Source organism: Crassostrea angulata, chromosome 2 (genome assembly GCF_025612915.1).
Source record: "Crassostrea angulata isolate pt1a10 chromosome 2, ASM2561291v2, whole genome shotgun sequence".
Lineage (NCBI taxonomy): Eukaryota > Metazoa > Mollusca > Bivalvia > Ostreida > Ostreidae > Magallana > Magallana angulata.
In genome coordinates this window covers 37,116,234-37,143,643 of record NC_069112.1, presented here as the reverse complement: position 1 = coordinate 37,143,643, position 27,410 = coordinate 37,116,234, and the positions used below count along the sequence as shown (strand labels likewise).

Sequence of the window (27,410 nt, the reverse complement as noted above, 5' to 3'; positions counted from 1 at the left end):
AATTTATATTTGTTTAATGCATAAAAGAACTGATTAACATAAAATATGCATAGCAGGCTTGGGGTAATGCTAAATGTAATGGTAATGCATTGTAATGCATTTCATGTTTTCAAAGTAATGCTAGTAATGTGTAATGCCTCAAAATTAGCATTAAAAGTAATAGTGTCATGTTTCCTGGAATGACAATCGCCCCTTTCTTCAATATTTATCAGCTGAGGACGTTGGTTTAAAAAAATATTTCCCCCTTCCTTCTCGAACCGATTTTTTTTTCCATATACATGTTTAACCGGTTCCATTTCGCGCAGTGTGAAATCAAAACCGATAACGGTAAATTCTGGCTTCCGGTTTAACACCAATAGGCACCTACTTTAAAGCAAAGAGCATTCACGATAGAATATCAAACATAACAATTTAGTCATTGGTGATTTTTCAAAAAATATAGAATGCTTATCAAAACCCTAACATTAAAAAAAAATATTCATTCTGACATGTTAAGTTTCAGATACAGGAAGAATAACGACCATTTGAATAATGGGACTTTTACTGTTTCGTGCGTTTCTTGTCATTAACGCATTAAACATCGCAACAGAAAATCCGGTAAGTATTAAAAAAAAACTTTAATATTTCTGATTGTGCAAGATTATATTTAGTCAATACAAGTATGTTACTTTAAAAGAATCATTTTTATGCAGGTGTGGTGTAACAATTCTAATCAACAAAAATAATGATTTGGCCAAATTTTTAAAGGGTTTCTTTCTTATACATGTATCATATATATTAAATATAACGTTTCATGAACTTAAATGTTATGTAGTCGATTTGAGGTTCTTTGGTAAATTCCTTTAGTGTCTATTTATTCGCTTAGGTAAAGTTCATGCTGAATAGGATTTAAACAATGCACTATATAGATTTATATTACATTTTTAGTTTTGACCATACTATATTTATTATCTTAAGTTATTCGATATTTGTTGATACACCATGATTCAAACGTTCGTTCAATGCTATTAAAACTATCTAATGATTTATATTCTAAAACACCCAATCAATCTTTACAAGTTTCAATAAAATGGTAGAAATGCGCCAGGAATAAAACTATCCTGATGAAAACGTTGAGATGTTTGCTAGGTAATACGAGTTATCTCCATGGGAGAAAAGATGTCAATATTTCCCATTATAAATTTGCGTAAGAAATAGTTTTTGTTTCTTTTCACACGATGACCCTCTGCCATTCAGTCAACTGAATGTTAACTGAATTTTCTGAAAAGGTGACTGAATGGCACATCTATGCCACCTTTCAGTAATCATTCAGTCCCATTTCAGTTGACTGAACGGCAGAGATTCATCCTGTGTTTCGCAGTAAAAAATTATAATATGCCATTACAAATGTCTTGGATATTTTAAATTGCCTTTTTTTCAGAGGACTGATTTTTTTTAAAAGGACAAATGCGCTGCATGAATACCTTTTGACTTACTATAATGATAATGTTACAAGCATCTAGCACAAAACAATATTATATATATATATATATATATATATATATATATATATATATATATATATATATATATATATATATATATATGTGTGTGTGTGTGTGTGTGTGTGTGTGTGTGTGTGTGTGTGTGTGTGTGTGTGTGTGTGTGTGTGTGTGTGTTATTTACTTTTATTGCATGTATATGCATTTGCTGTGCATGCATCACAAACAACACAAACAACAGCAAAAACTTCTTTGTAGCACGAGATCAAAAAGATCAAATCTTAACTTTGTCATAATTGTGTGCAATATAAAGGTAAAATTAATGTTGTTGTAAATTCTGTACATAACTCAATTCAGATATCCATGTTTACATAGAAATAAAAACATTTCTTTGCAACCTACATTTAGTGACTCACTAAGTTAAACGATAACGTAATTTGAACCAAGTTTTTGCAACCAACCCCGTCATTTCTAGTAATTAGCTGATCATGACCCCTGAGTAAGACACTAATCCTTACGCATTATTACGCATCTACAGGGCATCCCCAATGATTTTCCCATAAATGATATTTGATACGAGGGTTGTCCCAAACTAATGTAGACAGGACACATCATTTATAATTTGTTCACTGCAATTTTATTAGACTTCTATGTTTTTCTCAATGACCCTTTGGCTAACAATACTGAACAGTTCAAATCTGTGCTTTATTTATTTCTCGAGAAAAAACCTAATTATTAAAAACAAGTTTTGTCAGGCGGCGCGATGTGCGACGTCGAAAAATTCCAGTTTTACGTTGCTGCTAAAACCTCCACATCGTTTTACGATAACATTTACGTTTTATTTCCGAAAATGTCTTTAAAAATAAAATCTTTGAACATGTACCCTGAGTGCAAATTTAACATACATTTCTAATAAATATTTTTTAAGTACAAACGATATGTTGGCTCAAAACTTGTCCTGTATTACATGTTGTCCTACGTCCGTCTTACCAAAATGTGTCGTTCTGCATTTTGACGTCCATTGATATCGTTCGTGGTTTCTTTTTTTCACTTATTGTCATCATACTTGTTCAAATATTCCAATGGTGTTTAACCACTTATTCAAAAAACGCATTTCTAATCGATTTTGTTAATTTCAATTCAATAGCCAAAGCCGCTAAGGATTTATTTCATGTTTTTTACAAAATTGTATCAGCTACTGCTGCGCCGCCTTAAACGCTGACATCGTCATTTTATTACGAGTTAACTTTTCAACTTGTCACAAAACGCGCTATATAATATTTAAAAGTTTTGTTATAGACAAAACATTTTCTGAGTAACTAATAGAATTATTATCAAATATCAATGTATGTTTTATTTGTTTTTTTTTCTTTCAAAAAGTACTTTTAATCGCAATTTTCATTTCATTATGTTGATTTTACCTTTTTGTTTTTGACATTGTGCCGCATGTCGAATTCCTGATCTAACATGCTTTTATTTCACTAATTTATTCTCAAACAATATTTGAATTTTAAACATTATTTGAATGCAAATATCTTGAACCCTTTGAGGCACAAATGTCATCTTCCTTTGTCTTCGATTAACTGAATAACGCCACTTGTCTATGCTATTTTGGTACAACCCTCATAATGTGTAAAATAAAGAAGTTTTGGAAAGCGGGTGTTGTAAAAAAAAAGGCCCCCCTTTAAGCTAAAATGCTGCGTGTTGTAAACCCTATTTAAACATCAAAAGAACACCCAAAATCATAACCTAAGAGATGATAGGTGAAATCCGTAAAATGTAAGAGCGGTATGAAAAATAAAAACGTGACTTGCAGGCGGAAGGAAAAACAACAATAAACCCGAACTTTATGAAGAAAGTGTAGGCATAATCAATAGGTCGAATTGAAAAAAAAACGTCAACAGAGTAACTGTGAAATAATTTAACTAGATGTGTTCAAAGTATCAAATCATGCGTTGATGCACAGTAGTTATAGTTACAAAAAGAACACTGCTGAGACATAAAAACACTTCATAGACTCCCTTAAGAAAATTATTATAAAATAAAAAGATTTAAACTGATCTTGATAGTCATATATATATCTCTTATGGATGTTAGGGTCTAATTTTAGGGCATGATAAATGAAATTGAAATAAGCACTCAACAAAGTCCTAAATGTTCACCTCATTATTTTGAAATCTACTGAATTAATCAATTCAAAATGTTCAACGTTTCGTAACTGAAATGGGTTTTTATTAGTGGCACAGAACAAAAGACAATAGCGATTGAAATCAAATACCCGTAACGAAACGTCAAAACATTTAATTGGTAATTAGTCTGTACATGCTTAATATAATTGACTTTTTTATGATTGATACTAAACTTTGGTGATAGTTTAAAAAGATGACAACCTAAAATGGCCATAATGATCATTCAGAAAACAGCCAGAGACGTTGAGATGTTGATGTTTGCATTTATTTTACAACAATATTTTACACATTTTACCAACTTTAGATTTTCTGTTTATTTTGTCCACAGCATTCTTTAACATATTAAGCAATCCGAAGAAAACGTTATTATTATATATATTTTTTCCTAACTAAGTGTTATCTCATTTCCATAGGCAACTTGAACCAAGCCAAAAACTCTGAGCAAAATTCAGTAAAACCGGACGTGTTTGTGATATTAAACACAGGTCAAGGTCTCGGGTCGCAACAAAAAGTCAACATCAATAAATCATTATTAATAATTATTATATTAATTTAAGTAGAAATCAGTCACCCCGTTAACAAGACAATTACAAGTGCCTATATCATACACTAAATACATTATACTGGGCGAACGCTTAGAAGTGTTGATGAGTCAAATATTATATCAGTTTGTCTCTACAACAATAAAATTCCTTTTTTCTTATGTGGCTAGTGTGTCATTTAAAGTTACGATATGCAAAAAATTGTGTTGCAATCAACATAACGTTAAATTTAGAACTATAAAACATAAATTATATCACATTAAATTAATATCAAAAGTCTTAATTACAAGTGCATACATGTGTAACCTAATTATTTGTGATCAAAATGGAAATACATTTGTTCTGTAAGAACTAAAATTAACTATTACATATTTTTTTTCTCTGAATAATTGTATCAAATTGCATTGTTGACAAAGTTGCAATAAATCAGAGTATCAATTTGTTTATCAATGTGCTATATTTTAACAATACAATACTCTCGTTGTTGATTCGAATGGGATATGTAGGTAGTGATAGTGCAATATAAATATCCTACGTTAGCGTCTTGTACATTTTTTGCAACACGTGCTCCCTTTATAACTCATAAGAACATAAAAAAAAATGTTATCTTTATATCTTTCTTTCGACAAAATCACAATAACGCAGTTATTGTGAATGTTCATCCATACGTTGATTATGAGATACATGTATAGTCAAATCGTCCTTTATGGAATTTGAGCCAGAATTTATCAATATTATTTTGTGCAGTCCTTGATTGTTCTAGGTTGCTGAAGGTTTCAACCGATCGATAATCTGGTACATCTTGTAATCTGGAAAACATGTTTCTCTTATATCTTCATCAGTTCATAAAATTTTCATCAGGTATATGCCAGTATAAAACAGGAAATTGCAAAAACTAGAACTATAAAGACTTAAATATTAAGATAATATTGTTTCCTCGTACTACAGTGATCGATTCTCATCATTTTCGAAAATCTAATCACATCATTGTCAATAAGGAGATGGAGGAATAAGATAGCGCAACTGCCCATTTAATTTAGTCGTAAAATACAATTTCAAGTTTAACATTTTTATTTTAATTTAATATATTCGCTATGTTATAATACATTTTAAAAAAAGGGTAATTTCTAACTATATTGAGTTTGAAATAGTTCAGAAATGAAAGCGATAAAAAAACAATATACATTAAAGTTTTCGTTGTATCGAACCCAAGACATAAAAACCCAAGTTCTATAAACTTACCTAATGTCTAAAGCTCTAACCACTTAACCATTTCATTCTCAACAAAGTGCATCGTTTAAATGCTATATAATATCTCTCCACATTTTTATTGATTGAAATTGGTTTGAATTCCATTAAACCGCATTAAGTCTATGGCCGAAAAAAATGGAGCTCAGACTCACTTTTTAAAAGAAAAGGCATTGAAGTTATAAACATGACACTATTTTGAGTTTTTGACAACACATACGCCAGTTGAAATCAACTTTTTTAAGTTTTTAATAAATATTTAAGGGTTACAAACCGATGTTACGTTAAATTTACATTGTTTTTAATTATTTATTTATAAGAAAAAATATCAGATTTAATGATATTTTAATTTTGCAGTATCTACTCATTCCTAATATGGCCATTTTACACACCTTATTCACCCATTTTTAAATTTATCAAACATTTCATAAATTACTTTCTTTGCGAGACAAAGTTCACATATTAGGCCTTTCAGCAAACCGACATGTATGAACACAATCTGTCTTTTTTCGAATCAAACGGTTCTTTTAGCTTTTTATTTACTTACAGTAAAAACTTATGAGCATTCAATGCACTAGCATTATTCTGACCAAGTATAAGAAACTCGCTCAAACCGACAATTATAAATTTGTTTAGAAAACTTAATTCTGCAAAATATAATGTTCTTTTTTTTTATTAAAGGTTACAGCAAAACCTTATCGATTTCCTGTTTATCCTGTTAACGAATGTCCTAGAAGCGAAGATGAGTTTAAAACAGCAGCACAAAGAAGAAATTGCACAGAAGGGTTACGATATCTGTGTGCCCCCAATAAATACCTATCATCTCTAATAGAATTTTGCACAGACCGACTAAGAAGTCTTTATCAAAAAGGTAAAATGACGAATATTATCTGGGTGATAATTATTCATTTATCATTAAAATAAAATGACAATAATACACGTGTTTACAATTCATTTTATTTAAAACAATGACATCGATTTTCTTTGTACCACGTTAGGAATTTCTAGAGCAAGTTGTGTGACTAAAAATCATGTAATAATTTGGACTATAATACGTTATAACATGTGTATTGTTAAGTCATCTGTAACAAATATGTAAACTTAAAAAAAACCGGTTATGACAATGACACATAATTATTGATTACAGTATTAAAAATCACCAAGTATCCAATGCCATCTTTGTTTCAATTTACTCTAGTATCTCACAAAAATTAAACACTTAACAGGTAACTGTGTAATACTGGAAGGTACAGGTGACCTGGATCACTACAGCTGGGTGGAAAAATTCAATAGTAGCTGTCCTTTTGAATTTTATTATGACGAAGAGATCTATAAATGTGAGTGATATTTACTTTTTAAAAATGAATATTTTACTAGCAATACTTTCGAACTTTAGCATTTTTTTAAATTGTGCTTTATTTCTTTGTCGAGAAAAAAAGTAGATGTAAAATAAACTTCTTACTTGTAAAACGATGCTTCTTGTTTTGACCATTATTAAGGTGGTATGGGACTTCTAGCGATATTATGTTTTTTATAATAATCAATCAAATACTTCAACGGTTTTAAAATTTTCAAATTTTACAAATATTTGCCCTAAATATAGGTTAAAAAATAGAGGTAGAAAAAGGTAGAAATAAAAAAAAACCCAAGCATGATTTAAACTCGAATCTTAAAGATTCGTACATGTAGTATATGGAAGAGAATTCAAGCCAAAAGTCTATGTATCTTGTCTTTATTCCAATTATGCTTACTTCTTAGTTCTTCAGTACATTTACTCTTGCATCTTACTTTATTGTTTTTATAATCATGTTTATACGATTTCACTTTGATTCTCTTTTATTCTTTACGGTTTTCGTAATTCTGTATTGTGATATTCTCTTCTTCTTGTAAATTCTTACTTCTTTCTCTGTTATAAACGTAACTTAACACTCTCAATAAAGACGAATATAACTTGTATGAATTTAGTGTTGCATTATGACGTCATGCGGTAGTGTGGATGCTACAATTGCTGCTTCGGATAATAAATTATTACGAAACTAACAAATGACATGAATATCATGAATTGATGACAACAAGCTATGATATACGAACGCTCAATACGATACGCTTTTATATATATACATGTATATGTTATAAATGCACACAACATTCATTGCTTTTCTCATAAAAAATCATGCCAAAGGTGTCCACATAGGAAAAGGTAGGTAACAGGCCAACGAGGAACATAGGGGAATTCTTTTTGATAAAAAACAATCCTATGAGCAAAGTATAAGCCTCGGATATTCATTCAGTTTTCTTGTAAACAATAGTCAATACACTGAATACAAATGATGCCAAAATGAACATACAATTACAGTGAAGAATGGTTGGAAATGTCACTTCCAATTATTTAGAAGAATGGTTGGAAATGCCACTTACATTTGAAAAGAAGAATGATTGGAAATATCACGTACAATTACATAAAATAATGATTTGAAATGTCACTTGGGCGACACATGTACATTGCATGTATTTTGTATTTTGTGTTTCCCCCCTAAATTTGGATTTTATATATATATATATATATATATATATATATATATATATATATATATATATATATATATATATATATATATATATATATATTATATATATATATATATATATATATATATATATATATATATATATATATATATATATATATATATATATAGCCTACTCCGGATATATTGAAATTCAGGGGACCATGCAAATTATTTCAATTTATCCGTATTTCAATATAAGCGAAATTGACTGACGTGAGGCCGCCATTATTTTAAAGATCAATCCTGATGTTAGCATAGAAAACCTAACCCGAACAAATTATTTGGGCATCATTTATCTATAACAGTGATCAGATTACATGGATATTAGTTCTTGAAAGTTTGATTAAAATTTTATCCGTAAGTTTTGTAAGTTTCATTTTGTTACAATCTTAAACCTCATCATAATCTCCGATCGCATTCTTTTAATACGCGGGTAGGTTAAGGCAACTCCGAGTTAAATGACCGTCGAAATTATAATCAATTTAAACAATGTTACTATTCATGAAAACAGTGCTGAATAATAATATCAAGTAAATGTGTTCGCTATGGTACTATTTTTCTACTTTGGAATCGAGTCGATCTTTGAAGCTGTCGTGCCATGGTATCACGTGACAGTTAAAAATAGATAACCTTTTTACCTTAACAAAAAATCAAAAAGTGTAACAGTACCCCGAAGTTCATGTGTATGTATTATACAATAATTCGATCAGCAATTAGTTCATTTTTATTAGTTTTACTGCTAGAATCATATTGTTAAACGCATAAAATAAATATTGTCATTATTAATCGGAAACCCCCTCGACTTAATCAATTTCATTGAAAATACTTCGTATTTTTTATTTTCAGCAACGAAGCACGGGATTCTAGCAGCACTTTTCAAGTAGTTTTAGTCATATGCTTTTGATATTTGCCTAATTCAACTTTCATGATATCCGGGATAGTGTTACACTTTTGCCTTTTTGTACACACTGACAGAGGAAAGGCTGGTAAAGTCACATAAATGTCTATCTGCTTACCTTATAACACTCGCCGCTAATAAAAAAAAAATACCCATGCCCGTATTATCCTGTTTATATCCAAACTGACATTTATCTAAATCTTGTGAATAAGTATTAAATAAGTCATATTTCGGCATTGTTTACACTGCATTCCGATGAATTGTCTCCCGACATTGATCTTCTCTACTAAACATGCATGTGACGTCATCAATGATAACTATACGAAATACAGAGAAATCGAAGATATATTCAGTTAGAAGAGTACCTAGTGACATTTAACAACTGCAGTTTTAATGATTAAAATCAGAGATAAAGTATGAATTGACATGTTTCTGTTTAAAATATGACATCATGCTGCTTATTGTGGCGTCATATCGATCCGAGGAAATTTGATCGCTGAGAGTTGCTTTATCATACCCGCGTACGTTTTAGAGAAAAATCACCAGATTCAAACGCTTCAAATACTGCTGTACACTGCTTGTATATCATCGGAAGTGTACTCGCGATAATCTCAAAATCCTTAGCTATTTCGTATTCAGGCTTTTTCCTTTTATCAATAGCCATAACTAGTTCATATTTAGTGTCTGAACATAAGGTTTTTTTCTTTTCCGTGGAGTTTCCATATTACGGCTAGCCTCAATACATCCGTATGCGTAAAAACAAAAAATTCAACAGTGTTATTCACATATTATTTCACATTATTTTACTTTTTAAAAGAAGTATAAAAACACATGATGAGAACTTATCAATTCACACCTTTGTATATCAACCGGTCAGTCTGGCATAATTACTGTCACCAACCGTGATGACAGCCGCCATAAAGTACTTCAATATAACCGTTATAAAAACAACTATATATTACCTATGGGGACCGATCAGTGGCTTCAATATAAGCGATATTTCCAAATAGCCGATTTCATTTTATCCGTTACACCCCTGCGGATGTTATTGTCATTTAATTTTTAGACCACGTGGTTTTAATTGACCCTTTCAGTTTCGCAGTAAAAATCATGCCTCGTGTTTAAAGTATATTTCATAGAATCCATAGGTACTTGTAATACAAAATCCAGACGTTTGTTGATTTTAAACTTAATTTTCATTTATTTGATGATAAAACGAGTTATAGAAATAAATTTGATAATAGAATTTATAGGTTTTTTTCTGCTATTGCAACAATTATCATGCTTAGTAGCGGGCCCCTTTTAGTGTTAATTTTTGATCCGCGCCTGACCTAGTAATAGCATCAATAAAAAGACAGACTATAATATTTTATGCAGAATGTTCCTTGAAAATGGCTCGATATACTAAGTTTTTATGCAAAACAGACACCCATTCTTTTTTTAAAAGCATGGTATTGCACACCAAACGCCTCAAACATGGCTATGATTTTATTTAGCAACCCAATGTTTACACTTTCAATCACGTGCAGAGTGGTTTAACACGAACGATAACTCTGTTCTAAATATCATCGTTTAGTTTAAATAACCTCTAGATAATGACATAAGACATATATTTTAATAGACTTTCATGTTTTAACATCATTCCAAGTAGGATGTGATATAAAAAATGACAAGTACATACGTATTTTGAGAATATTATCCGAACACTTACACTTCCGCTCGAAATTTCACAGGAACTGAACAAATCTAGGTGGAGTCTCGTGAACTTTCATTCGAGCACCTCTGGATTTATTACATACTTAGCAAGGATAAAGGAAACAATTGCAGGGGTGCGTTAAATCAATGCAAAGAAAATGAGAGGCAAAAACGGGGGATTTATTTCTATTTAAAAATTAGCGGTTTCAATATAAGTGGAGTGCGTTGTGTGTATATATATATATATATATATATATATATATATATATATATATATATATATATATATATATATATATATATATATATATATATATATATCAGTATTAACATTGCATAATTTCTTTCGGCAATTATCAAATGCCCTCAGAATATTGAGGTAAATCAAGAGTCAACTTAATGCTCCAATATAGTTATTTGACATAACTTAGGTATAAATGTTTACAATAGCAGACCCTCCCCACCCTTTCATCTTCTGCCAAAAAAATATTGACCATAAATGGATAATGCAAAGCAATCGATGTTTGTAATAAAGGCTCATTAGAGATACAGACTCATTGAGGCATACTCTCACAGAAAGTTTAATTACATTTTAAGTCAAATGAAAACACACAAACACATGTAGGGTTGTCGCCATCCACTGATAATATATGTAAGGCACTGTACTTCTAAAACTTGCCAAAACATATTAAAGGTATCTGGATAAATTCAACTAGGGTGCTGAAGAAGCTGATTGAAATGGGTCCCTGGAGCAAACAGTTCATGGAATCAAGTACAATGACACGGATAGACTGCCCCTTTCACCTTTTTCTACACAAGTATTATAGGAGTCTACAAATGAAGTAAATGTATAAGCTACGGCGTAAATTAAATCATCAAGCTACCAGTTTTTTTAGACTTGAACTTCAATCTTATGCAGCGACACAAGTAGGTGATAAGTATGCAGTCTTTGGGGCTGGCGATCCATTAATAAAGGTGTGAGAGGCAATAATAGCACTACATATTTTTAAACCTCAAAGCTACCGCTCTTTTTATTTCCATGTTATATATTCATGTCAAAATTTTACAGTGCACTAAATAAAAGCTTTAAATCGGAATTGCCAGGCTAACTACAAATAAGTTTCAATGAAATGTTTGCCGACCTTTGTCATTTACATCAAGGTGTACTTGCATGATGCAAGTTAAATGAGAGCGATAATAATCTAGTTGTAGCTTTTTACAATGTAAAGCTACCTAACAAGGATAATTGTATTGTTTTGAAAAATATTTTAATCATCTGCAAAGACAATCTACATGCCTGACAAACAATTTCATTTAAAAATTGTTATAATAAATTAAGCATGTTAAAAACATGGTGATGTTGATAGTTATCACAGATTAGCAATACAGTGCAAAATTAAATTTTAATTCTCACAGCAACTTATACTTATTGTATCATTTTTTTTTTATTTTAGACGATAGTTTTAAGTACTGTCTTATAACAAATTATGACAGTTATATTCAAATTAATCATAAAATAATATTTGACTATATTCTGGAAAGACGATCAATTATTAAATGATAAAAATAGATTAAATTGTGTTTGGTATCTTGCAGAGCATCAATGCATACTAGTACATATGTCACTTTGATTAATAGATCAATGAAATATAATATAATAACTTAGTTGAATTTTTTTTAAAAATACAACTACATTGCGTATTAGTCTTCTTTACATCGACTCTCTCTCTCTCTCTCTCTCTCTCTCTCTCTCTCTCTCTCTCTCTCTTCGGAGGCGATGAATATTATGTAAAGGAGCCGTTTTGTACGGGTTTTATTTTCACATGGGGATGAACTCATATTCTTGTGGTTAAGTAGATATTCCTCAAACGTTTTCTTCATGAAAACTTTACGAAAGTCGATTTGATTCCGTGCAATAAGCAAAATGTAAAAAAAGGGAATAATTTAAATATTGCTAAAACCATGTCAATTTCATAACCCATAAATTTCCTCCAAAAATGTGTTAATTAAGCTTTAAAAGGCGAAAATCATGTAAAATTGTATCCTACCTGAGTTATCTTCACCTCATCCCCTCTCCCCTTTACACATTCGGATATCCTTTTCAAATGATTTCTAAAACGAACTCGTTGGTTTGACAGTGGTCCACAGCACAACTACAAATAAATAGTATTTTGAAAAATAATATGATGTGCAGATATTGATTTCATTTTGTTGAATTTTTGAATGTATAATTCGCTATTTGTTATAAATAAAAATGAATTTAGCATTGCGTTTTGTCTTACAACATCTCCACAAAATCTAAAGCTTTTGCGTGCAATTATAAAGCAACCTATGAAACCTCCCGTGTGGTTTAATTGCGTTTATTTCTTCTTATTTGCGTTCTTAAAATCGAAAAGTAAACATCTTTATGAGTCACTGTCTCACTTAAAATAAGAGAGTGTCAATCATAAACCTTTCTTTTTCGCCTCACAGATTCAACGGAAGACATACTCGTTGCTTCGCAACAAGCTTTGCTCTAGTTCGTAAAAGAAACTGTTTATTAAATCATTCTTGATTTTATTGTTGATATTGATAAACAGTACGCTACAATATGCAGTGGCGGATCCAGCGCCGGCGCGCCGGGCGCGCGCCCCCCCCCCCGTTTGATTTTTTTTTTTGTGGATGATTTTTTTTCTGATCATATAAAGTCATGCTTTACTTTAATATTAAATTCAATTTGTAAAATGAAAAATACAAAGTTTTATAATTTGTAGGCATATTCATGTAGAAGTGTTATTTCATTCGATATAGTTTAGTAATTAAAAAAAAAATAGGAACGGCTCAACTTGTGTAAGAGAGGACTTCTTGTGTAAGACTCGGTTTATGTAGTACATAATATTCACAGAATAATTACTCTTCTATTACTTATTCCTGTGTCGAGTGCTACTGTTGAACGAGGAAACTCAGCAATAAAACGTATTAAATCGTCCCAGAGAAGTACTATGGGACAGGACCGGTTAAACGCCCTTACTCTTCTCCAAATTCACAGAGATATTCCCCTAGACTACAAGAAAATTGTCGACATCTTCATTAACAAAAACCCAAGAAGAATGGTGTCTAACAATCCATTTAAATAAAACAGCTATAATTGTGTACGATATTTTGAAGTATTTCTTGTTTTTATTTATTTTAATTATTTACGACCGACAAACTCATTGGTGCAAATTTTCTCCTGGACAATTATGACAAATAACAATATTATTGAGTAAAATTGCAAAAGCCTACAAAATGAACAATATTTAGTTAAAAGTCTTATCCCAGATACAATGAAATAAATACTTCTTATTTGTAAGAGCTCAATTGAAACTTTCTGCAACTTTTGTTACTTCAAAATTAAATGTCTCATAACATTTTGGTAACATTTCTAGTGACTAAAATGACGGGAAAATAAGTAAAAATTGGCCCACCAGACAACATGATTTTGCCTTTCAAAATATCTAGATTTCAGGAGCTTCCGGGGGCTTCGTCCCATGGACCCCCACCAGGGCTTCGCCCTGGACCCACTGGGGGCCTCAAGGCGGCCCCCAGACCCCCTGCCTTTAACTGCGCCCCCCCCCCCCCCGTTTTCAAATTCCTGGATCCGCCACTGATATGGAAGTGTTCTATACGACCTTAAAAAACAATAAGAGCAATGAAACTACTATCCCTTAATTTGAAGAGAAAAAAAACCCATAACTACATACATTATTATATTGTATTATATACGTTTATTACGAAATGTACATGTATTTAAACAGATCCAGCGTGCCTAGAAATTGATAGGGAGCTCCGGTGTTTTGTTGCTGATAACGATTGCAAAAAAAGGTAGTATTTGAAAACGGTTGAAAACAGATTGTATTGTTAAATTTTCAAATCATGTACAGTAAAATTCGTTTAGTACGAACACGGATATAGCGAATTCTCGGATATTGTGAAGTTGTTTTTGAGTCCCCGGTAAAATTCTAATCATATCTTTGCAAAATTTTACGGTTATTACTTTTCTTTATTTTTTTTTCTTCTTTACAGTTTAAAAAGTTTTCACTGCCATTATACATAAGGGTTTGAATGAATTTATTTTCATACATTTTTTTCAATTTACAATCCGATTATTAAAGGTATCAAAGTAATTTTCTTTTTTTTTTTACATGTAAGCCCCAATTAAAACAACTTATAGTCTTGAGAAAAAACATGTATAGAGTGAATTCGCTATCGTTATCATTACGAATTCATTTTGCGGATATTACAAAATACTAATATAACGAAGTAAATTCACTGGTCCCTAGGCCTTCGCTTTAACCGAGTTTTACTGTATGAAGTACCTACGTAGATGTTTAGGATAACTTAAAATATATTTAACGTTTATTCATATTGTAGAGAAGTTCATTCTACAGAATTAAATCTCAACATTTCCAAAATGGAAACTGTCGGGAATGAAACTTTTAGAGGAGCTTCTCATGAATGGCTTGCAATTGGTTACATAATTGCAACTGCTGCAGTTTTAGCGGTGATAATACTAATCTGGATCATTTTTCAAAAAAGAAAAAAAGGTAATAATAACAGATATAATCCACACACCAATGCAATTTTTTAACAGTTATAGCTGTATTGCGAGTGGTATTTATCAATCATTTAATATTTATTCATTTGTTAAGAAATCAGCGCTTCTGATTGGTCGAAAGATTTCTTTGATACCTGCATCAATAAAAATTTTGCCGGATCTACTTTTCTCAACTGTTCTGATCTAACACTATTTATAGAACGGGAATTTCCAAGATAAACACTGTCAAAAAAATGTAAAGTTGTGTCTGTTTTATTGTCAGCAAACAAAATGCGACCTTGTGAATATAAAAAATTGAAAGTTTAACCTTCAAAAATAAACAAAACACATTATTTGATTCACGAAATAGAAAATTAAGCGTCTTCTCACGATTTCGTCTGCTTGAGATCAATCAACATCTACAGCGAGGCTGGTTATTCCTTTTTCAGGAATATCATAACGAACATATAGGCCTACACACTTTCACGGTAACACTGCTGTTCAAATTTGGTAACGATAATTTTAAAATTTACACACTTACATGATCGGTCATCAGAATAAGCGTCGTAAAGAAAAGCTATGAGTGATGCATCAACTCCTTCTGCGCATTTCAAGCGATATACCATTTAGTACATCACTGGCTATCTAGTTACCACAACGTTTACAAAAGTCGCTTATACATACTATTCTCTGTCTACATATCAGCTATTTTCATCCACGATCGCCTTTCCTTGGATGGTTATGTCCAGTTGCATATTCCAGCGATCTCACATGAAAACTAGTCTTATTACGAGTTTTTCTGCACAGTGAATAATATCACAAGCTATCGCATGTATTTTCCTTTCGTTTTCAATTCAGCCGGTTCAGATTTAAACTCACTATTTGTGTTTAATCCTTTAATTCAGCTCAATAGCTCTGCATCAGCTGAGGCGCATCCATTTTGAATATTGTTGCTGTTGTTGTTTTGTATTCATACGCGCCGCTTCATTTACATTATTTACATTTTTGATCAATGACACATCACATTTTTTTATTTGAAAATGTTTTATTAAATGATAAGAATTGAAGATAATAATTTTTCTATTGATCGACGTATCAAAGAAAAAATTGACCGGAAAACTTTTTCATCAATGCGCTACGTGTGTAAATTTTAAAATTATCGTTACCAAATTTGAACAGCAGTGTTACCGTGAAAGTGTGTAGGCATATATGTTCCTATTTTTTACACGACCATTTCTTCTGATACCTCTTAGGTGATAAATGCCTATTTGAGCTGCTCCAATTTAACTCAATTAATATCTGCAATATCTGCAAAGGGTTGTAGAGGAGATGAATAAATTGTAAACCCTTGGCTAGCAAACATTGCGTTTAATTAGTGCGAAAGCATTCTTACGTGGGAGAGCTTACGGTTTGTTAGAATGACAATATCCAGGAGTAGGATAAGAAGAATTTGGCCACAATGAGGAGATCGAAATTTTACATAGGAATATACATATAATATAATGAGAAAAATCTTCTTTAAAAATCTCAAATCTCAAAAGCAAATTGGATAAATTGGTTGTAACTTTTTTGGTAAAGAAGATTTAAAATTGTTCAAATCATTAATCCCTAGAAGTCGGATTTGGCCAGAGTGAGGTAAGGACAAATCTTTTAAATTGGAAAACAGATCAAAAACTCTCGAAAAATCACAAATGATATGATATATGGTATCACTTATGTGCAAGCATAAATAAATTTTATGATTCTAAACTGTTTAGACTGTGGTCCGTGGGCAGCGCACGTGTATAAAATTTGATAATTTATATGAACTGTTTAAGGTTGTACTGAAAAAAAAGAACATATTTTAGATATAATTATGAAATCACCAAAGTACAAAAGGGACTCAATTTATAACATAAGAATATCTTCAGAAAAAAAAAACTATGATAATATATTTTAACAGAATCAATTCTACAATATTTTCCAGATAGTTTGTATAAAACTGGTAGATCAGGCGAGATACGTAGTTGCCTTTGGTTTTAAAGAAGGGTTTCCTTTAAAATATGAATATTGTATGTGCCGGTATACACAACAAGATGTGCATATATATAATCCTTTTATCATGTAAACAATGTGTTTTTATAAAATGAAGAAATAATCACTTATTTATAAATTATATTTTATTTTTTGTAGAGCAAATAGAGAAATGTAAAGATAATATTGAAAATGAGTCTTTACTTAAAGACGTAGAGCCTCTAATAGATGAAAACAATGTCCCATAATTAGACCGAACATCAGTTAATAAGTCAAAACAAAATCAGATGCAAATAACAAGGACAGAAATGATATCTGAGACAGCAAAACGAGAGACACGATCAAAATCGATAAAAAAAGATGAGAAACAAAACAAGGAATCCGAACAAAATGCAGTAGCGATAGATGTGATACAACAGGATAACCCGGAAATAGATGATGATAAACTCCGTCAGTTCCTAAGTAAAGGCGAGATTACCGTTTGCCATGTAAGATGCATCATAGTTGGTTGTGCAAAAGCGGGGAAAACGACTCTTTTAAAACGATTACAAAATGTTTCTTTTGACGAATTGATGCAGATTGAACAGACAGAAATGGTAGACTTCCACGTTAACAGTTTTGAGGTTCTTTTAGAAGAGGAAACTATTCAAAGTAACATTCTTTGCATTTACATTTGTAGCTTCCCTATATCAAAATGAAGCTTTCATTTTTTTCTGAAGGTGATTTTAATAGAATTAGACATAAATTGTCATTTCAAAGTTTAAACAAAAAAAGTTTCATTTTTTCAAGCATAAAAACGACAGAGGGGGTGTGTCATTGGAAGACTGAATTTTAGATTGTAAATTATTAAAATAGTGTTCGCTAATCAAAAGTGGGATAGAGCGATAGGTGAAAATATCAACTTTGAAAATAAAAATGATATAACATCAACAACGGGCATTGCTTACAATAGGAGGGTTGAAAACTTTGCATATTAAAAGGAAATTACACATTTTTCATCTTGACAAATAGGACTTCAATTTGTGAGAATATCACGAAGCATCTTTAGTTAACTTTTACTTTAGAAGTTGTCTGTTTTGTATCTGTGATACAGAACGATCAATGTATAAATTGATGATCAATATTTAATGAAGACTCCTCGCATTGACACTGGGATATTAAAACAAATCCAATTTTAGGGTGCACTTTTCTTCCGTTAGTGTTTCTCCTATTATCTCATCATGATGTTGGGTTTAATTTGTTAAAAAAACCAAATATTTCTCGGCATGAACAAAATTTATGAATTCTATATACTTGAATGTGTGAACCGTTTTATTTCTTTTTTCGCTTTTAAAATATATGTTACTTTTGATAATTTTACGGAGCATACACTTAAAACCTAAACATGGTAAATTAAATTTCTTTTCATCATTCCTCCCCGAGTTATGAGTTTAGAAAAAAGTGTTATTTTCCGAAAAGAAGAAATGGTTTATTTTAGAGCTTGAATGGATAACTGTGAAATGAGTCTATTATGGGCGTAAAGTATAACATTATTTGTCGATTATTTTTTTCTTTTTATAACACATCACCATTCAGAAGTCCTCTACAACATTTAATATTTTCGTAACTTTTTTCTATCTTTTTAAGACAGATATTTTGACAGAAAATGTATCCCTCACTCTTTTATAGAATTTCAATTTGTTTGGCAATTTCAATTCTCTGCAATGATATTTTAGTTGATGGAAAACACTTCGGAGAATGTTATTCAACAGGTCCAGTTGCTTTTATTGCTAATTACCTTTTACCTATGAAATCTGAATATTGTTTCTTCTTTAATTGATTATCCCATAATTATCTCTCATATCATTTTGTTCTTTTGAAAAAAAATCTTTTAAAAAATCTTTTAGGCAGTTTGAATTTTTATTATAATAATTCATATAGATCATTTTAACAGCAATCATTTGTTTTTCCTAAGCAAATGTTTACGCTTAAGAATATCTATCTATTTTACATGTTTATAAGTAAAGCTCTTTTAATTCACATCTATATTATATATATTGTTATATAATATGCAAACATACTATTTTAACAAAATAATCGTTTGTTTTGTTGTTTACTGATCCTAATGAATTAAAGACGTCCTTGTAAATTATTTAATGATGATACCATGTACAAAATAACAGTAGTGTGAACGACATTTTTTTTTTGTGTTGAACCCAAAATCTACGGCTTACTTAGATATTCAAACTTACTTATTATAAATGACTTTATGATTAGGGCTACTTTTTTGGGATGAGTAATTTCTTAGTTAGCTAGGAGCATACGTACTAGATGTACCTTGACATTTTGAAAGATTATCAAATAGATATATTGCATTTATGTATATGATCAAAATACATTGAGTTTATATCTTAAAAGGGCTATGGCCACGATCTTGGTCAAAAATTATTTTTTTTCCGATTTTAATGTTTACAATGGTTCAGTAAGGCATTTTAATATGCAACGAATACTTGAGTGTCATTTGTTGAGTTTTAAGCGAGTTGCAGAGCTTACAACTCTTTGAAATGTTTACATTTTTAAATGTTGAAACGAAAATTCAAGTTGTAGACATACAACGAATATGCTGAACGTTAGAAACTGTTTGTGTATGCTTAAAATAAATAGGAACATAGTCAAATCAGCTTGAAAAAAGATTTTTAGTGGTAAATTGAGCCTAAGTTAACAAATACAAGACACGTGCCGTTTTTATATGGCAAAGAATTGTGAGCGCTTTATCTTGCTAATAACTCTACGAATGATAATCAAATTTCATTTGATTATTAGAAATGCATTCCTACGGCGTTGTTAATAATAAAGGCAGAAAAATAGAATTTGACCAAATTCTGACTATGCCTTTTCAACATTCACATATAATGCAGGTTTAGAAAAAGAAGACACATTACCAACAATTTTGTTCTCGAAAGAAAAACTGGAGATGCCACTCAGAGAAAATGATGAAAAAATGGCAGAAGAAACACGCCAACCAAGTATGTTTTGTACTGTGTGTTCAAATGTCTATAAATAAAGTCTATTTATATGATAATGATAAACTTAAGAAGCAAATATATTCGTTGAGAATTTAATTTCGATATTTTCGTTGGCTGTATAAATGGATAAAATTAAATCGATAACGACTTTTAAACCCAAGTATTGATTAATACAGAGTTGATACGCGATACATTGAAGGAATTACGATGTGACAAAATTAAATGTGAACGGGTTTGTATTTGGTTTTAAAAACAACGAAAGTTTAACCCAACGAAAATATGTGCTTTTACAGACAATATAAGAGGATGAGTCCTGTTGCGATGACAACATGGCGTATTATTATATTGTCTAGTTTTTGAAAGGTTTTGCTCAAGGGTCAGTAAGTGAACGAACGTGTGCAAGTTTGCATATAATGTCGACATGGACAATAAACAGAAAATAAATTATGTTTGCAAGATAGTTAAACTTTCAAACAGCTTGATTGGTTTGAACCCTTCCGGTTAGGACCGGATGTGACGGTCGACAAAATGAAAGTGGTTTAACACATTTTCTATCAAATGTTTATCATCTTTCTTAGTCTGGTGTATTGATCTCTTGACTTTCTGACATCTTGTTGGTAAAACAGTTATTTAAAAAAGGCAGATATATTTGGGATATCTCACCGAAAATAGAATTTTTTTTATTTATTTAACATTTGATAGATGACATATGTAAGGATTATTACTTATACTTTAATTCTCTATAAAATAAAATTAAAGCAAAAAAAAAATAATTTTTAGAGTGCTTCCGGTGACGACCGGAAGTTAAGACGAACAAAACAAAATAAATTAAATATAAAACAGTATACACGCACGATAGGATAGGATAAACGCACGTTAGAACAGTATACACGCACGATACGATAGGATTGATACATGATACGATAGGATAGGATTGTGAAAAATAACGTTGCGGGTACTGTACACGATACAAAACAGCAGCACTTTTCAGATCTACCACAAAAGTAGAATTTAATTATCATTTAAATTCTTAATTCAAATACGAGTATGCCCTTGTAATACTGAAAAGACTATATATGGTTTGAGCCTAAAATAGCCCCCTTAAATGAACGTTGTCATTTTACTGTAATTCTTTGTTTTTTTTGTACACATATACATCTGAAGTTTTTTCATAATTTTCATTTCGGTTTTAGTGCCCACAATTTAAAAATATGACATCATAAAGTTTACTCCCCCCCCCCCCCCCCCCATTTTCTCATTTTTAAAATAAAACGGCTTGTTTTCAGACATTTTTCCTTTAATGAAGCATTGAGCGACTGCTTGAACAAACAAAATATTGTCACCAAAGATGTATCTCTCCAAAACCTATAAGTGACAAAATGTTTGTTCTGGTTCAAAGAGTCGCTCTATATTTCCCATTCGAAAAAAGATAAGAATAAATGTCAATTTTTGACTGATTTTGATTGAATTTTAAAAATAGCGTTACTTCTGACGTCATATACTGCCAGTTAATGCATATAAATCAATTAATAGGTGAAACAAATTATCTTATGTCGACTCTTTTATAAAATTACACAACAAATTAATGTACCTGACTCATTTTAAAAACGCGAATTACAGGGGGCCAAATTTGACCAATATCATATATAGTTCTTTGTTTATGTTTATAAGAAAAAAGGATTATCATATTTAACGTTAAAACCGTCTTGAAACTCAAACCAAGACTATATGAAACCTTTAAGAGACTATACACTCCTTTAGAAAATACTCCTTAAATTGTATGCAAAAATTAAAGGACATATCTATCTTTGAACAACGAAATCATGTTTCGAAATTTATATGAAAACGATCCATACGAAGAAAATACTGTTAGGCATTCTACAATCACATGTTTTAGGTTTCACGGCAAAAACATGCCGCACTACATTAGATGTACTAATTTGTTCCTGAAAGAATACGTGAGGAAAGGTCGGGACATCCTTTTTTTCCTCAAAGATATGATATATTTCAAAACGGTTCGGATTTGTTTCAATTTATTCATTTTTTTGAATTGTTTACCTTTTTTCTTATAAAAGGTATCAGCAAAATAAATTTTTGATATCGTGTGACTAATTATAAGTTATTTTCAGCTTTAATTTACTTTTCCGATTTATATATATATATATATATATATATATATATATATATATATATATATATATATATATATATATATATATATATATATATTATATCAATTAAAAATTCGTTGTAGGTATCGAAAAAAAACATGTTTCTGAGAAACCCTCACTGAAAAATACAACACTTGACCGGATAGAAAACATAGCAATGGATAAACTTAAAAACCAAGCCAATAATGATAATGCAGAAAATGTGGAAAAATTGGTATTCGGACCATACTCTAAAGATACAACAATTGTTCAAAACCAGTTGTCCTCTGAAACGAATGAAACACATGACGAGGACATTGATGCAAATGTAGATGAAATTGATTTTGAAAAATATGCGATTTTAAAAATAAAGAATGCTGTGAATGAGTTACTGAATGAAACAGATTTGCGCCCGCGAATCACCTTTTTAGATTTTGCAGGACAAAGTATGTACTATGCTTTTCACCAAATATTTCTTCGTCCAAAATCATGTTCTATCTTGGTTGTGGATATGACAAAAAGTCTCAATGACAAAGTTGATGTTAAGAATATGAATGAAAAGGAGTGTAGCCAATTTTATTCCTGGAGATACAGAGGTAATGAACTAGATTATCCTTTCTGCAGCAAGTGCATTAAACATTACCATGCCTGCATGCGACATTATATTTTATTGTATCTTTTGTAGATTATTACAAATTTTGGTTGAAGTCGATCGACAGTTTTAGTGATACTGAGACTCCAGTAATTATTGTAGGCACTCATGCAGATAAGTTATCGATAAAAGTAAGTTGTAAAGATGAAAAATATATAAAATAATCAAATAGCGATCAAACCTATTCAAGTAAAGTAAAGCAATATATAAAAAAAATATGGATTCGATTGTTTAGTTTTAATACCGGAAAATGTGAAAGAAGTGTCTTAGATATTTTATATTGATTAAGGTATGAGAAACATTGTACCAAACTTAATTTTTAAATAAAATAATAGATCCTTTTCTTCAACCGACGATACAACGAACATTTGTTCGTCCGACCATAGGACCAAATAAGACTTAGGCATAAGAATGTCAAAAAACAATACATAATATATATGAACAAATACAGAAAAATATATTTACTTCAAATTACCCGTTACCAAATTTCATGATAGTCGGAAAAGTTTACAAACACACATATGTACATCTGTACAAAGAACATAATTAAACAGCATTAAAGGGGCTTGGTAAAAAAAATCAGCATCAGATATATATCTTAAACTTTGGTACATGGTGGTTTTGACCACAATGAATCTAGTAGAGTGAAAATTCCAATATTTAGGCTTTGGAATTCAATCATTTCCATAGATCTTTTTATAGAACTATTCTTCTTAATAAAATTGAAATAGTCTAAACATGACAACAATTATTTGGCACTTGCAATATATTTAACATGTGTTGTGGCATTTTGACTTAGTATAAAAAAATTAAATAATTATAGTTTTTTACTTTAATTATTACGAGTTAATAAAAAAAACACACCATGAAGTTTTCATTATGAGAAAAGAAAAAAAGAACTGGTTCTTCATTTCCTTTAACATTTACGCACAATGGTAATATTTCGATCGACGGTGTCCTACAAGTGCAGAGTAGCTTTTGACCAAAACATGACCAAATTAAGCCATTAAGTAGAAGTTATCCCATATAATTTTGTTGGTAATGTGCAGATACCCGATGGGCGTGGTCATAATGACACGAGGGAGCGTAGCCCATCGGGTATCTGCACATAATCAACAATATTATATGGGGTAAGTTACTTGTACCATAGTTTACGATTATTCATTATATCTTATTATCATAGTAATATCGGGAGTGCACCTGCCTCTAAACTATACGGTGCCAATACGTTGGTCTTTATATATGCACATTGTACTTCGTGAATTTCCAAAATGACTTTCTATCCCTGACAAAGATTAATTATTCATTTTTTTTAAATTCATAGCCCTAATGAAATGATCGACTTCTCATTGTTGCTAAAAACAAATATCTAATTTAAAAGCTATTTAGCAAACTAAATCAATAAATACAAAGGATATCAACACAATTATATAATCATTAATCATTTTTCTCTAAATTTCACATAATATACATTTAATACTTTTAGACCATAGGCATTTATTAATGGATTTGATATTGTTGATTTTCAATTAATTTTTGCAACAACTTATTTAATTGTATTTATGTGATATAATTGTTCCTGATTACGACAAAGAGCACACAGCGGGTGTGACCGGTCAGCAGATGATTCTAACTCCTCCTTGGCACCTTATCCTATCTCTATTTTTTTTTTTAGGTCCGTGTTTGCTCTGATCTTGTTTTGTAATTTTCCTTTCGCCTTTTGAATTTTAACCCTGTTCGTTGTCAACATATGTCAATGTATTGTAATAAATGATTTAAAAATAAAACGTCGATATTTGAACAACGTCAAACATTATTTTTTTTATAAATTAAGTTCTTTGGTTTCAAAAATCAATAACAATACTAGCCAATTATTGAATTCTTTAAAAATGAATATTTCAAATAACAGTAATTCAATGTGGAACCTATTTTTCAACTTATGGATAACATTTTATATTTCAGGACTGTCGCAAATTTGTTGATGATCTCTTTGATTTTTTAAATGACTGGCATCATTTTGATCTTCGGAGACATCTTAATGCAGACCGAATATATACAATAGGTTTTCCGGAGACCGGTTCAGAGTTTGAGGATTTAAAGGACCTTAAAAAATGCATCGCTAATATTGTAAGGGCTCCTTGTTTTTTGGAAGAAAATATCCGACCTGTCTGGGCATTATTTGAACATATATTGATAAAAATGAAAGAAACCGAAAAAGTCATTCCACGAAAAATATTATCATATTACAGTGACCAATTGAGCGCTCAGGAATTAAGGATAGACGAATCGGAAATTTCTAAAATGTTGATCTTTTTACACAGAGTTGGTATTCTGTTATATTATGATAAAGATGGTTTAAAAGAGAATATCATTCTTGATATTCAGTGGCTCCTTGATGCATTCAAGTCTATCATTAAATACCACATTAGTCCCGAAGTAAGCGACATAAAGCGTAATCATTTTTATCGCACTGGTGAATTAGATGACGTAGAACTGGATAGAATTTGGCAATTTGAGGAAAAAGATTATCTGAAGCACAAAACAACAATAATAGCATGCATGCAACAGCTAGGATTATTGATGCCATTAAAAGCATTACGTGCCGTTGACTCTATGGTATATTATATCCCTAGCATGAATAGCAGAAGGTTTAACAAGACTGGCGAGAACAACGCAAAGTCCTCCATTCTTTGCTTTAAGTTTGATGAGGAAAGACAGCTTCCAATAACTGTTTTTCATGGCATAGTTTTTGAATGTCTACAACTAAATGATTGGTCTATATTGACAGAGGGGACAAAGAACAACTTTTGCCTTTACCAAAATGCAGCATGTTTCTCTTTCAAAAAACATGTTGTGGTTTTATGTAATTACAATTTCGAAATTCGGGTCCAGGTCTGGGCATCGGAAAAAATATATGATGCAAAACTTCTTAAAAAGGTGAAACATTCAGTCGAGCGTATTATAAAAGAGGTCGAACGTCCCTCTTATGAAATCGGTTACAAATGCGGAAAAGATGTGCTGATTGTTGAAGAAGATGTTTCATTCATTTCCCAGAATACATTTCCAGTCTCTAACCATTTGTGTGAAACATGTGATGTTGATAAGAAACATGCAGTGGACAATGATATGTGTTGGGTAGGTTGATAGCGACTTGGACACGATCTCAGATCAACGATTTTATTTTTATTTTTTTATGTATAAAATGGTTTACTGGTGCATTTTAAATGATATACCAAAATATTGAATGTTAAAATCAAGTTACACGCAAGATACAGAGGTAAAAATTTATTGTTATGTAAAAAAAAGCTCGAGTCAGGTTTTAATCAATATAAACTAATTCAATATCTTCATAAATACTATTATCACAAAAGAAAAAAGTTTAACTTGATTGAAACTTACACCAATACAACACATATGTAAAACACGACAATATTCGAGCTTTGTTTACCAAAACAGAATTTATGAACTCTTACCTTGCTTATAGCTTGATATTTGACTTTCAAATTTTGACTTAACATTATCATCCTCTATATTTATCATTATAAACTGTAAAATTGGAAAACAAAAATTGAAGATTTAAAGTCAAATCGTATCTAAGTCATTTAAAAAAAGGCAAACTTGTTAAAGTTTTGATTTCATTTTAATCTTAATTTATATTTCGGGTTTGAAAATATGTTGCTTTAGTATGTTGACATGCTTGATAATTTCATTTATATTTTTTAGGACTTTGAAGTGAATGATGAAAATCAAGGTAAGTAACAAACTTCATGTCTCCTTTAGAATTATTAGTTACTATTGTCTGTTTCAATTACATCTTTGATATTGAATATGTACAGTAAAACACGGTTATAGCGAACACGCTTATAATGAATTGACCCTTACAGCGAAGTGAATTTCATTCACCAAGTCTCTATTTCATGTTGTAAACTTGACGGATATAATGAATTACGCTTATAACGAAGTTAAATTGGCCGTCCGTGGGACTTCGTTATAAGCGTGTTTTACTGTATTAATAACTTCGAAATGTGAATAAAATGGTTTCATATAACTAGCTAAAAGATAAAAAAAACAGAGAGTAAACATTATTTCATAAAGTTACATTTCACATATTTTTTGCTTGTAAAGTAAGTTGAAAGCTACAGCAGTTATAACACTGTAATGCACACTGGGTACTCAAAGGTTAAAATGACGAGTTTTATTATGACGTCACAAACGTTGAACGCTGATAACTTGCAATGTCACAAGCGAAAATTAAAGTTCACGCTTGCGGCTGTTACTGTGGCTCTTCCATTAATATGAACTTACCCCTTAGGATAAGATAGGAATTTTAAGGTATAAATCACATTTTCAGACAAGGCATGAAGTTAAAGTAATGTTAATATAAGTAACTGTATAAAATATCAATACAATAG

At 30.7% G+C, this 27,410-nt stretch overlaps 1 pseudogene; it reads left to right on the top strand.

Moving 5' to 3' along the window:
• Positions 1-465: 465 nt before the first annotated feature.
• Positions 466-26,757, top strand: LOC128172312 (uncharacterized; annotated as a pseudogene).
• Positions 26,758-27,410: the final 653 nt, after the last annotated feature.